Consider the following 12,998-nt stretch of genomic DNA (forward strand, 5'->3'; position numbering starts at 1 on the left):
TAAATATTGTCAATGAAAACAGTGTTCCCTGCCATATCCGTAAACAAAGGGGGTTGCAGCCATCAAGCCATCACATTATAGCTACCCCGACAGTGAGCCCTGAGGGAACTCAGGATGGAAACAGCATGCCCGCCATCAAGCCATCAGCCACTGCAGTCACCCCCCAATGGTGCACCCTGAGGAGACTCAGGTTGGGAAAACACAGGATACTGGCCCCAGATAGCTGAGGTGCATATCAAAGGAATGATTTCAGTGAGCCCAGACTCTTGCATCTTCCTGTACATAGAAAATCAAGTACCTGGTCTTTTTTGAAAAAACTCCTATATATCCTGGCTCCTCCCTTACCTCTTGGGAGCAGTGTCTCAGAGCTATCTGAGAGGCTGCATCCCAGGCATAGGTCCTCACTTTTGCCAAATAAAACATAATACTCAACTTTTAGGCTGTGCATTTTTTTAGTTGACAATATCAAGGGTGATGGGGCTTTTGGAACCGGAAATCTCTTTTTCATGCATTCCTGATGCACCCTCAAGGCTCCTATCCAACGTCAACTCATCCATGTGACCTTCCCAGAGTCAAGCCATCAGTGGTGGTCTTTCTTGGAATGGGTACAACTCCTGATTATGTGTCTCAGGACAGCACTTTCGTCACTCCATTTCTCTGCCTCATGTCTCAGTGGGCTCGGCCATTTGCACAGGTGTCGGTTAACTTGCTCTGTGCGCAGCCCTGAAGAGGTGCACGCGAAAACAAAGAAAGGAAAGAAAGATCAGAGCTGTCGGGTTACTGGGCTTTGCATCTGTGGAGTCACTTGGGATCTATGTGAGCCTGAGCACGGTCGTCGTACTCTTTGTGCCTCAGTCTCCTCATCTGTGAAACAGAGTCACATGCACCCACCAGGCAAGGTGGTTGTGAGGTTGTCGCTGCAAGTGGGAGAGCCCTGATGCAGGTCTGACACGGAGTCAACAGCTTTTCACACTGGACCGCAGCACATTGGTCTCCCTGGGCTGTGGCTGTCCTTCCCTCCATGCTCTCTCTTCCATTTAGGCTCCAGGGTCAGAGTCCTGAGTTTGCATCACAACCTGGTGCCCCTCATTCTGAAACAATGTTTTTCAGGAAAATCAAGAAGAAGATGATGACTTCTCTGCAGCCTGCAATGCCGCCCTCCCCTCATCTCCCGAAAACTCGTGCATTCTGTAAGGCCCATGTCCACGGCTCTGCTCACAGCCCACTTGTGCCCGTTCCTCCATCCCTCTGACCCCATGGACAGCTCCTTCATCCTCTGCAACCAGGCGACCTCATAGAATGGGGGTTGGAAGTTCTGGTAAAGAGTACCCTCTCTGAGGTTGACGGCAACCTCACAGGAACCCGGCAGGCAGGAGCCGGGCCCGGAGAGCGAGCAGGGAGGGGCTGGACCCTCACACCCAGGAGGCTCCAGGGCTTCCATTTGCCCAGAGTTCATGATACTTCAGTCAAGTTACCAACACTAGCGACACTTAATTCCTTCCTTGGCCCTTATTGCTTGCTTGGCTCCTATAGAAAGCCTACTGATTTTCCTGATTTTCCAGCTCAGATGCTACAGAGACAAGTGGCAGGGGCAAGAGGGAGGGAAAGACTAATGGGTTTCCTTTCTGCCATCCGTACATGGACCGAGCCCTCGGGGCTACTGACCAGCTCAGGCATCAGTGGACAAGTCCACCTACCGGGTCAGTGTGTGCCCTCTGTGATCTGCTTGGTTTCTGGTGCAGAACAAGACCCCCTTGATTAAGGTGAAGTCTAGGCAGCCTCGTAATTGACCTAACAGGACACAGAAGTCCTCCTGCCATTCTGCTCACGGTCAGCCGCTCCTGGTTGGAAAGGGGGGAGCCAGACTGCAGCACCTTGGCTCTCCTCCGGCTGAAGATACGGAGGTCAGGAGCTGGACGTGTTGGACGGCGGGTCAGGGATGGAGACACCACACAGACGCTACAGAGAACACCTTTTTCCACCTTCAGCCTCTGTGATGATTAAGTCAGGGGATAATTCAGCAGGACCTTATCCACTTCTTCACTCCACCCCTATTTACTGACCTCCTACTACATGCCCATCCAGGTCACCAGTGCCGAAGATACTTCAGAAAACAAGAGACAAGAATCCCTGCCCTCCTAAAGGTCACATTCTAGTAGGTGAGACAGACAATAAATGAGGTTAAAATATGAAATGTACAGAGGAGAGGAGACAGGGTAGATGCGAGGAAGAAACCCATGAAGGAAGGGAAATTTAGGAAGCGTGTGAGTGCTGGGCAGGGGTGGGGAGTGGTAGAAGGGTGGGTGGAGAAGGCATCTCTGAAATGTGGAGGCAGCAGGAGAACCTGAGCAGAGGGGACCCCGGGCAGGGACCAGGCAGAGCCCGAGCAGAACTGAGGGGACCTCCAGAGAAGATGAAGAACCCAGCCCAGGAGTGACCTGGTCAGAGTCATTTTGTCCCAGGATCCATGATGCACATGAACAGAAAACTTCCAGCGCATTTAAACAGAGCCAAGAAAAGCACTGTGACCTGGGAAGTCATAACTCTGTTCCTGGTAAACTACAGCTGAATCCACATGCAGATTCTAGGTGCCCACCTCCAAAGCTCCTTGCCATGCAAATATCTCTTCAAAGAAATCTCACCTCTTCTAGGGAGACTTCCACAAACCCAGAGGCGAGTTGGTCCCCCTCCCAGTTTGCAGAGGAGGCAAAGGCCCCTTTTAGCACTTGCACTGAGAGTCTCCATCTCGTCCCCTCGTTTCCAGCCGAGAGGGTGGGAGTCTTATCCATAAACACAGCAGCAACATCCTCGACATCTGGCCAGTCAATGGGCAGAACCTACAGCCTTTCTCTTGTCTCTCTTGGGAGACCACGTGGTGTGCAGCGGGACCGCATCTGTTTTATTTTCAAGTGACAGGAAAAATTGGGTGACTACCCAGCTGTACAGAATGAGAGGAAGAAATCAAAGAGCACGCAGAAGGGGCATTTCAGAAAGGCTGAAGGAACTACACCCTCCCACTCCCATCGTATGCCCTCCTGTGGGCTGACCGACCTTGGAGGACAAAGAAATCCCCGAGGGACAGGGATTCGGGGAAGGGGCACACCAGGTGTTTTCTAAGAGCTCTGTTTCCAGCTAATTCAGTAGTAACAATAAAATTCATTTTTTGAGACTCAGGTCATCTATATGATGCTAAAATTGTGGAAGGATATGCCAAGAATAGTGTGCTACATGGTTCTAATAATCGTGGTATAACTGTTCTATATTAAAACTTAGTTGTTGGTTTTATTAGGGAAAAAAGGACTGTAATTGCAACAGACGAATGAAACATGTTCATTAAATATTAGGCAATGGAAATGTTGACACAGTTGTTACAGAAGAGCAGCTTCCTCAGAGAGCAGTGAGAAACCCTGGATTTAGAGACAGAAAAGCAATTGTTTTCCACAGAGATGGAAATCTTGGAAAGTTAAAGTCAGATAAAAGGATCATAACAGAAAGTACTAAAAAGGATGCAAAATCTTAGTGGCAAAAACATGCAATATTTTAACGAAGATGTATAACGAACAATATTCAACTTCCTATGAAATTCATAGGCAATAATAACGAGAGAGAATGAGAGGAAGAAATGATGATTCAAAGATTCTGGACTATAGTAAACGTGAACTCAGCACAGGACACAGGTCTCTGGACCCATTGATGGAGCAACCGAAGAGCCTTTTCACTTGGATCCAAAAAACCCAGAGACCAGATTGTCCCTCGTGCAGGATTAAGAAACCAAGATGCCAGGTGGCGCCAGACCCACCTGGGATAGGATGGCCTTCTCTGGCTGCAGATCAATCTCACGATTCAGTGTGGTCTTTCCGGGAGCACCACCTCTTTCCATCCTGAGCCCAAGTCCTGACTATTTCTCTCGATCAGAACACAGGCTGTATCTCCCAGACCTGACACTTCATGACAGCTGTGGTCCCCCCTTAGATGTAGCCACGTGACACCTTTCCTTACCTTCCGAGATTTCCTTTCTTTAATGTCCTGCTACTTTATTTCCAATTTTTTTTTTCTCGCTGCGTTTGAGAACTATCTTTTCCTCCTTACCTCTTGTGCAACACCTGTGTGCAGGGCGGCTCTGACGGGGCCAAGGACACGTCCAAGGCAGGCAGCCTTCCATCCCTGGTGTGTGGCCGCCCCACAGGTTCCTGAACCACTGGGTCCTTGGTTCTCACATGTGTAGGATGGTGTCAGCCTCCCCCTGCATGGGCTGCTATGGGGACTAAGTGACCTCACACACGCACAAAAGGGAAGCGTGTGAGCATTCGCCACTAGGATGAAAATGACTGTGATCACACAGGCCACTGGGATAGAAGGAGACTGTGAGCTCTAGTTCTCTCCCAAGGATCAGAGCTTGCACGTGAGGATGGGTACACCAAGGAGGGGACAAGCCAAGACGAGGCAGGAAGATAAATGTGAGGCTGGGGATTCCCGGGTTGGCTGGGCAGGTGGGTTCGATTCTCCTTTATCTTCTCCGGATGAATGATTAAAAACACCGCACATAGATGTCACGTTACAGCTGTGATCCAACTACTGAAGGAGAGATCGCAGCTGTCCTGGAGGGTTACAGACTCTCACTCGCCGGGGACATAGAGCCAAATGTGAGAACAGAGTCAGGTTGATTCGGGGAAGGACATGGGCAGGGAGTGTTGTTGGCACAGAGAGCTGAGGGTGAATTGGGGTTTCTCATGAAAACAGGGCAAGAAAGGCCAGGAAACATCGTGGGCGTGAAAAGGCTCAGGGGTGAGAGGCTAGAACCGGACGTTCCTGGTCCAGCCCCGGCCCTGCTGCTGAATGTACGCCTGGTGATGGCGTAGAAAGTTCCAGAGCCCCAGGCGCTGCTGCTGGGCCGAACCTAAGTGACAAATCCAGCCATTCAGTGGCTGAGGACCTGTCTGTAGGAGAATTTCTGAATAAAGGACCAGCCGGGCATCCACACGCTGTCTCCACCAGAGGAAAGCAGGTTGGGCCCCTGGCTGCAGCATCGCACTGCAGCTTGCACGGAGAAGGGCGGCAGGTGGTGGCCTGGGGTCTTGGCGCAGGGGCGGGACCACCGTGCCGGGATTCCGAGGGCCAGACTCCTAGTTATCCAAGGAGAACAGTGGAGGCTGTGCCGTGAATGGGCCTTTGTTCCACCATCATCCCGGTCCATTCAGCCCTCAGCCACGAGGAAAGGAGGGAAGTCCCGCCTCCCTGTGGGTAAGTCCTCATTACCTGCCGCAAAAAGCTTTCCTTTCCAAAATCCTCTTACATAAGCCTCCACGTTGGCTCAGGTGCCCCAGACTTTCACAGGAAGCTCAGATAACAAGGGCACTCAGCTGGCGGCCACCGACGGTGCTGGCCCACTGGAACTTCAGTTCTCAAAGAAGACGTTTCAGGGCCGCTGGAATCCGACAATATCCTTTCTCCTCACTGGGGAAGCCTTTCTCTGCCTAAGGCCCAGCGGGAACCTTGTTCATGAGAGCCCCTTGGCTCCTTTGTGAGGTCGTTCTTATACACCAACCCTTGCACTGGGCTCCTCCACCAAGACAGGCCCCAGATCACTCCTCAGAGGGTCTCTGTCTCTCTCCCTCTATCTCTGTCTCTGTCTCTGTCTTGGTCTCTGTCTGTCTTTGTCTTTGTCACTATCTCTGTCTCTCCTCCCAGGAAAGGACTCTCTAGCAGATTTATTAGAATCTCTTCTTAAGCAAAGGCCAAGGATCCCTTCTCCAGCCTCTAGAAGCAATGCGCTCTGGACGCGGCAGTCACAGCTCTGGGGGGTGTCCTGGATTGGGGGCCCGTTGGGAAGGGTTAGCTGTGGACCATGCAGGGCAAGGAGGAAAGTGCTTGATGGAAAACACAGATGTGAATCTTCACGACACCACTTACAGGGTCAAGGAACTCGGCAAATCCCTAACCTGGGAGCCTCAGTTTCCTCCTTCAGGGAATGGGTGTGCCAGTGGGTCCCAGGACATTTGTGGGCATTAAGTAAGGAAAAGGGAACGGTGAGAACCCTACTGTGAGCATCCACGCGTAGTAGGGTCGCTACAGTATTGGAAGAACCCCCAAACCAAGCTAACCCTGCTTAGGATCTCAGCACGGAAGGAGGAGCCCGCTCAGGTCAGGGGCGGATTGTATGCCGGGATGCCAAGGGCACAATATATCTGGTGCTGGCGTCCCAGGCTGGGAGCTCAGGGAAGCAAAACAAGGGTGAGATGGGGTCTGCATAGCAGGCAGAGGTACAGCCCACCTCGGAGTAAAAGGGGGTGGAAACGACGTCCTAAGAGGGATGCAGAAGAGAAGCAACGCCCAGCAGGAGCTCGGCACGGGCTGGGGCCAGGCAACCACCCGACGACTGGGAGGAGGAGGGGCTCTGACCTCACGGTCACAGCAGCCGTCCTCGGGAGGACATGCTACAGGGGGGTCTGCCCTGTGGTCTTGCTGCTCTGGGCCCGGTGCATTTGGGTACAGATCTTCACCCACCAGAGTGTTGGAAGCTGCCTGGTGCCAATGGCAGCAGATGGGGAGAAAGAAACACTACTGATCATTAAGTCACCTCGTCCTGGTTTATTTTCACGTCCTAGCTGTTTATCCATGGCCGGGTAACCATCAGGAGAAAACATAGGTTGAATTTTCTTCCTGAGGGTAACTAGCCCACCATTGGGTTGCTTCCCGTGTCAGTGCTGGTGTGAGCAATGCAGCTGTATCTCAACCCTGGCCCTTAATGAGCACGCTGGATCCACATGCCTGCTCAGCCCTGACTTACAGCAATCTGTGTGTGCTCGTGACCCCTGTTCACTAGGGTTGACATTGTCCTTGATTGTAGCCCAGCTTTCTTTGGGCTGATTTTTGGTTTGCTTGCTTAGTTGTCCTGAAGCAAAGGGGATCCTGGCCCTTGTTGCCTGGACCTGGAAGCTGAACCACCCAAGGTTGCTGAGGCCTGAAGATGTGTTAACAATGTCTTTTATTCCCTGTGTTCTAAGGCTTTGGCATCTTGGGGCCTTGTTGGCCCTGGAAAGATGGCCCTTCCAAGGTTTAACCAATCCCTAGAGATAGTAAATAACTCTACTGCAATTGTGTGTTTTATATTTGCAAACCAACCAATTCAGTCTACACCTCAACCCCCAGCCACCCCTGCTATCAGGTTCTTATACTCTGGTCCAATCTCCCCTGCCCTAATCGCTGCAGGGCCAGGTACCAGACAATTCAGGACATCCCTATGCTCTAGAGCCTGCTGAAATTATTCACACTAGCCATTCCTGAGCCTGTTCACCTGCCTTGCCCGTCCCTTCCTGCAGAAGCCACAGGAAAGGCTGTTGCCATGTCCCCCCGCCCCACCTCTTCCTGACTGGCCCTGGTGCTTCCCCACGTGGCACTTCCTGCTGTGGCATGTCCCTTCGTCTTAGGATCTGTGAGTCTTAAACTCTGTTTTCTATGGCACTTGTCTCTTGATCTGTCGTCCTCACCATACCTGAATAAAAATCTGTATCTTAAAACAATAGTCAAGACTACAGAAAGCCCCTCATCCCCCCGTCCCATGCTGTCTTTGGACCAGCACTGACCTTTGTCACTGGTTTCGACAGGTGCAGACAGCCTGGAGAGGCCGGGGTATCCCCACTGCCTCTGGCCTGTTTCCTGCTTTCACTTGTCTTCCTTCAGCCCCTGGGGCGGACCCTTCATGGCCTCCCCGACCTCCCCAGGGAGGGATGCCTCCCCTCCAGGCATCCTCAGCCCTGCACCCGGGGCTCTGCCACTGGCTTCTCTTCAGTGGAATATGCGGCTCCTGTGCCATTTGTCTTCTGGCTGGTGAGGAAGGGAGTGAACACTAGCAGGGCTTGTAATGGGAACCCCAGAAATGGCCGACCTCCAGCTGGTTCCATGTCTGGGCTATGTGAGGATGCATGTGCTCCTGCATATGGAGTTTTGTCACCACCCTACCCGGTGGTGGTTTCCCCAGCTGTGGAGAGAGGCTTCTGGGATGGACGGTGGTGGACGTGAGGCCCAGGGCATCAGCCAGGACCCCCGTGGGGATGCTCTGCCACCACACTTTTCCCTCAGACGTGGGGGGCTGCTTCAGTGTGGTGAGGTCCCTACTTCTGGCAGAATGGCCCCCAAGTTCCCTAATGCAGTGGGATTTTTGTGTGAATTCAATGAGGTGATACATTTCCTGGTGAGCTTTCAGTCCTTTTTAAAAAGCCTCAGTGCCATGTTGCCTTGTGTCATACGCTGATGCTTCTTACCAAATGACCCTCTGCTCCCCCTCTTCCTTACAAAAGGCCCCAATCTGGCTCCTGCATGGGGAGGGGCACGATCAAGGCCATCCACCCACCTGGGCCAGGGCTTGGCAGGGCGTGACGCTGTGAGCTGGTTGGTAAGGTGTAAGGGCAAACATTCGGGTTTCCGCCTCCAAACATGCTCCCTGATGAAAGCAGGGAGGACAAGTCCCCCTTTCACCCCCACTGCCTTCTTCTTGGGGCGCTGAGGGAAGACACGGTGCTTGAGCCAGCTTCTCGAAACCACAAACACTGAAAGAGGCTTGCAGGATGCAACCAGCAACCAGGACTGCCAGCCACCGGTCCTCCCAGGAGTGGAGGAAAACAGCTTAGGACTCAGGGTCCTGTGATATTTCAGCCAAATGAGGTTACATTGCACACCCACGCATGATTTCTGCAATGTTGTATGTATTCCGTCATTGTGCCCTGGCTTTACAGCTCTTCTCACTGGCTCAGGACTCCCTGGGCTGCTATGCCTTCTTAATGCCCTTCCTCCCTGTAGCCCGGTTCCCCAAAGACACTGTGCCCTGGAGGTTGGTGATGATCCTGACCCTGGAGGCCCATCAGGCCACAAACAGCAGCTGCCGCCCATCAGGAGCAAAGGACAACGCGGCACCAGGCCACAGCTCACTCACCCGCTCGGGCCCTGTCCCCTGCTTGCCAGGCCTCCTTCCCACCAACAGAAGCACGTGTCCCCTCGCCCGCCACGTGCACGTTCACATCCCGCTCCAGGTTCCTGATACAGGAGGAATCATGCCGCACCAAATCCGCAGCTGAAGCCCTAAACCCCAAGACCTCAGAATGTGACTGTATTTGGAAATGGGGTCTTTAAAGAGGTGATGAAGGTAAAACGAGGCCAGTAGGGTGGGCCCTAATCCAATAGAATTCGTGTCCTAAGAAGAAGAGATCAAGACACAGACGAGCACAGAGGGTTGACTATGTGTGGACACAGGGAGAAGACGGCCGTCTACACACCAAGGAGAGAGGCCTCAGGGGAAACCAGCCTTGCTCACGCCTTGATCTTGGACTTGCAGCCTCCAGGACTGTGAGAAAATGAACTTCTGTTGTTTAAGCTCCCTGATCTATAGTATTTATCATGGCAGCCTGAATAGATAAAGGCAGCCCCGTTCTCACGGTGTCCCCAGAGCCCATGTCCCTGTCTGTCCCGAGAGCAAGCTGCCCTGTTTGTCTGTCTGTGACCTTCTAAGAGACCAGGATGGGGTGGAGTACTTATTCCAGGATGCAGTGAGTCCTGTGACAATGGCCTGAGTTCCGTGGCCCAGGGCAGGAGCCCCCCTCCCCAGGGCGAAATGCAGGTCAGGAGCAGGATCCCAGAACTGTCACATGAGGGCTCAGAAAGGAAAAACGAGGACAGATGGCGACTACAGAACCACAAACATAGGAAGTCAGGTTAGCTGGTTCCGCGTGTGCAGTAAACAGAGAGACCCACGCTCCCCTTTAAATCTGTGCTCTGGCCATGGGGCCCCATCCTCATCCATCCTCAGAGAAGGAGCCCAGCCCGGGGAGGAGCTGGGCTGCTCAGGGAGCGTGCCTCACATTCTCTCACACCTCTTCAGATGCAGGCTTCCCGCTCCCTCCCTGGGTCAGAATCCCTGCAGGCACTAGGAGCCCCTGGAAGACCAGATGGAGATGGGGAGAGCCTCAAGGAACTTGGAGCCACCGGGCACGGCAGGCCGGCCCCAGAGGCATCGTGAACAGACAGCCTGCCCAGTCTGGAGACAAATGGGGCTTCCTTTCAGATGGTGAATTTCACCAGCCGGCCATGCGTCTGCAATGTCTTGGTCCTCCCTCTCTCCCTTATGGCTTGGGGAGGTCACCTCGCCTTCCCCACCTCCACACAGAAATGGTGTCAAGAAGAGGTGATGTCGAGGCCAGGGGAGGCCGGGAGCACAGGGCAGGCATGTGGTGCTGGCCCGCCCCCTTGGGCACTACCGCCCAAGTGTGCCCAGCCTTCTCACCTGGCCCCCAGCCCAGCCCAGCCCAGGCCCCAGGCCACATCACTCCTCCACAACCATTAACCAGAGTCTGTCCAAGACAGGACCCTTGTTTCCTCAAACAGGAACAGGGCCTTCTGTCTGAATTCATCTCCCTCAGTCTTTGGGTACAACTTGTGATGACAGGTTTGGGGACCACGGCCACATCTCAGGGCCAGGAGGAGAGAAGCTGTGGGGTAAGGTCAGCGCGCTACAGATGGAGGGCAGAGCGGGGGTGGGGGGGGGTCCCGTGCAGGACCCCGGCTGTCACACGCCCAGCTGCACCTCCAGCTCTGTCTCACGTGTCCTGAGTTGCTGTCTGGCCTCCTGGGTCACACGTCACATCCTGGTCACGCATGCCCACCCTGTCATTATTCTCACCTTCAGCACCCCATAAAGTGAATGGGTGCCACTGACGGCCACGGTGCCTGTCCTGCTCCCACGCTGGGTGTCCAGGGACCTGAGCCCTGGGCGGTGAGGCTGGGTGGCCCTCCTTGACCTTTGGCTGCGACAAGATTCAGTTTCTTCAGCTGTCCGATGAGCCGGTGGGAAAAGAGCCTCCCTAGGCTTCCTTCTCGCTCAGCCTCTCTCACATTCGTGCTCACATTGCATAAGTGCTGCCCGCAGTCTCAACCCCCTGGGAGATGTGCTGAGAAAACCATTTTCTAATGTAACTTCTGCCCTTTCACAAGCACGTCTTCCTCTGCATCCCTTCCCAGCGCCATCTCCTCCTCCCCAACAGCTCCTGATGCGGGTGCTGGGATGGCGTGGTTCCCATGACACGGTGAGGCCCAAGGACTTTCAGGGAATCGCCCAGGGACTTTCAGGGAATCACCCAGGGTTGTGCAGACTAGATTCAGCTCTGCCTGACCCCACATGTCAGTCCTTTGAGCTCTGCCAAGAGCGAGGCTCGCCCTTCTCACAGAGCCGTGAGGGCGAGGGCTGCACCCTGTGTTTGCAGCTCGGAAAGCTCCTGGGGCCCACGTAAGCCATGACAGGCTCGCTGGCTGCGTGCCCCTGGAGGAGGCCTCGTGCACACTGACCCCTGCATGGTCTCCAAGGAGCTGGTGGAGGAGACAGACAGAGGAAGCACTGAGTCAGGAAGGTGGGGAGAGCGGCAAGATTTAGCAAGCACCCTGGGAGCGCCAGCACTATTTCAGGAGTTGGGAATGCAGGTGACGCAGATACGGTTTCTGCGGGACCCTCGACATAATTTGGGAATTGGGCGCTGTCCTTAGGAAAAAGACACAAATGATGAAATCAAAATTAGGCACAGGATCCCAGAAAGGGTAACAATCTAGAGCCCCATTTGCTTCCTAATAACCACCTGGGCGAGCGGGAGGCAGGAAAGCCTGTCCTGTGGTACCTGCATTTCAGGGAAGGGGACAGCAAATACAGATATTCAGGGAATCCCACTGAGGAGGGAAATGAGCACGGGTCTCAAATATGGGGACACCTGTGAAGCGGGGCAGAGAACCGGGAGAGGAGCCCAGGGGTGGGCAGAGCAGATGACGAACCCAGACTCTCTGGCTGACCAAGGTGACTGCAGGTGCCAGGCACAGAGGCAAGGGTGGAGGGGGGGAGAGAGGAGAGGCAGGGTCGAGGTAGATGGGATAAATCTCCGGCCTGGGGGACTTTGGAGAAAGATGGGGAGGCAGGGATGATCTGACCCAGTTTTCATACCCCATCTCTCCTTCTCCAACCTCCTACCCTTATCTGTATGTCATCCTTGCGTTCCATTTTCATAGCTCGTAGACATGCCCCACATCCTTGCTTGACCATAAGCTCCTGGAAGTGTCAAAACCAAATTCTTCTGAATATCCTACGCTCTGGCAAAATGCCTTGCATGTAGTCGTTGCTCATGAATGGTTTCTATAGAAACCTTTATATGTATATGCATATGTATAACCAAATATGTATGTATATGTATAACCAAATCTCTTTGCTGCACAGCAGTAATTAACACAACTCTGTAAATCAACTACACGTCAATTTTAAAAAATACTAAACAAAAAAAAAGAAAAAAGTTTCTATCAAGAAGAAAACCTAAGAATGCTGTCCTGAATCATTCCCTCTGTCTTCTTTTTTTTTTTTTTTTTTTGGAACGTGTAATAAGAAATCATTTAGGTTGGAATATATCTGTCCAAGCAGTTTCGTGCTATGCAACATCTTGGAGATAAGTAAAGGCATTTATCTTCACTCTCTTCAGAGGGAGGTTGCAGACACTGACTCCACTCACTCAGGCATCTAAGAAAATAGCTCATGCTCTGGGCTGTATTTAGCAACCAGTGATTTCATTTGGCATCTTCTAGAGAAGCGGTAAAGACTTTGAGGGCTCCAGGGCGGGGTGGAACGGGGCAGCCCCATGGAGACGCGCTTGGATGGATGGATGGCCATGAGTGTCAGGACACGCCCGAGTGCGCCCCAGCGTCAGTGCAAGAAGCGTGGGCACTGTGGTCCCTGGCGCACTTAAATGAATGGAAGGTAAAATGTAACTTTTCTAATTTCAAAGCGCAGGAAGATAATTCTCTGATTTACCTTTTTTTTTTTTTTTTTCATTTCCCAGATAAAAAGATGTGGCGGAAAGTGCAGAGTCAAGAACAGAGCGAGTCAGAGCGGCCACAGCAGGACACCTGGGTGCCGGCCACGTCGTCCCTCAGCATCTTTCACAGGTCGGCCCACCTGTTCCATGGGGACATCGTGGAGGGCA

The 12,998-nt window shown here is 53.1% G+C and overlaps 1 protein-coding gene across 1 annotated transcript in view; it reads right to left on the reverse strand.

Moving 5' to 3' along the window:
• Positions 1-4,819: 4,819 nt before the first annotated feature.
• ADCY1 (adenylate cyclase 1) overlaps positions 4,820-12,998 on the reverse strand; it is a gene marked incomplete at its 5' end in the record, with an annotated part of 434,017 nt that continues 425,838 nt past the window's right edge. Inside the window, one exon of the transcript XR_014266353.1 lies at positions 4,820-4,832. The remainder of the gene's footprint in view (positions 4,833-12,998) is intronic.

The sequence above is a fragment of the Balaenoptera physalus genome (genome assembly GCF_965194825.1).
Source record: "Balaenoptera physalus genome assembly, chromosome: 8".
Lineage (NCBI taxonomy): Eukaryota > Metazoa > Chordata > Mammalia > Artiodactyla > Balaenopteridae > Balaenoptera > Balaenoptera physalus.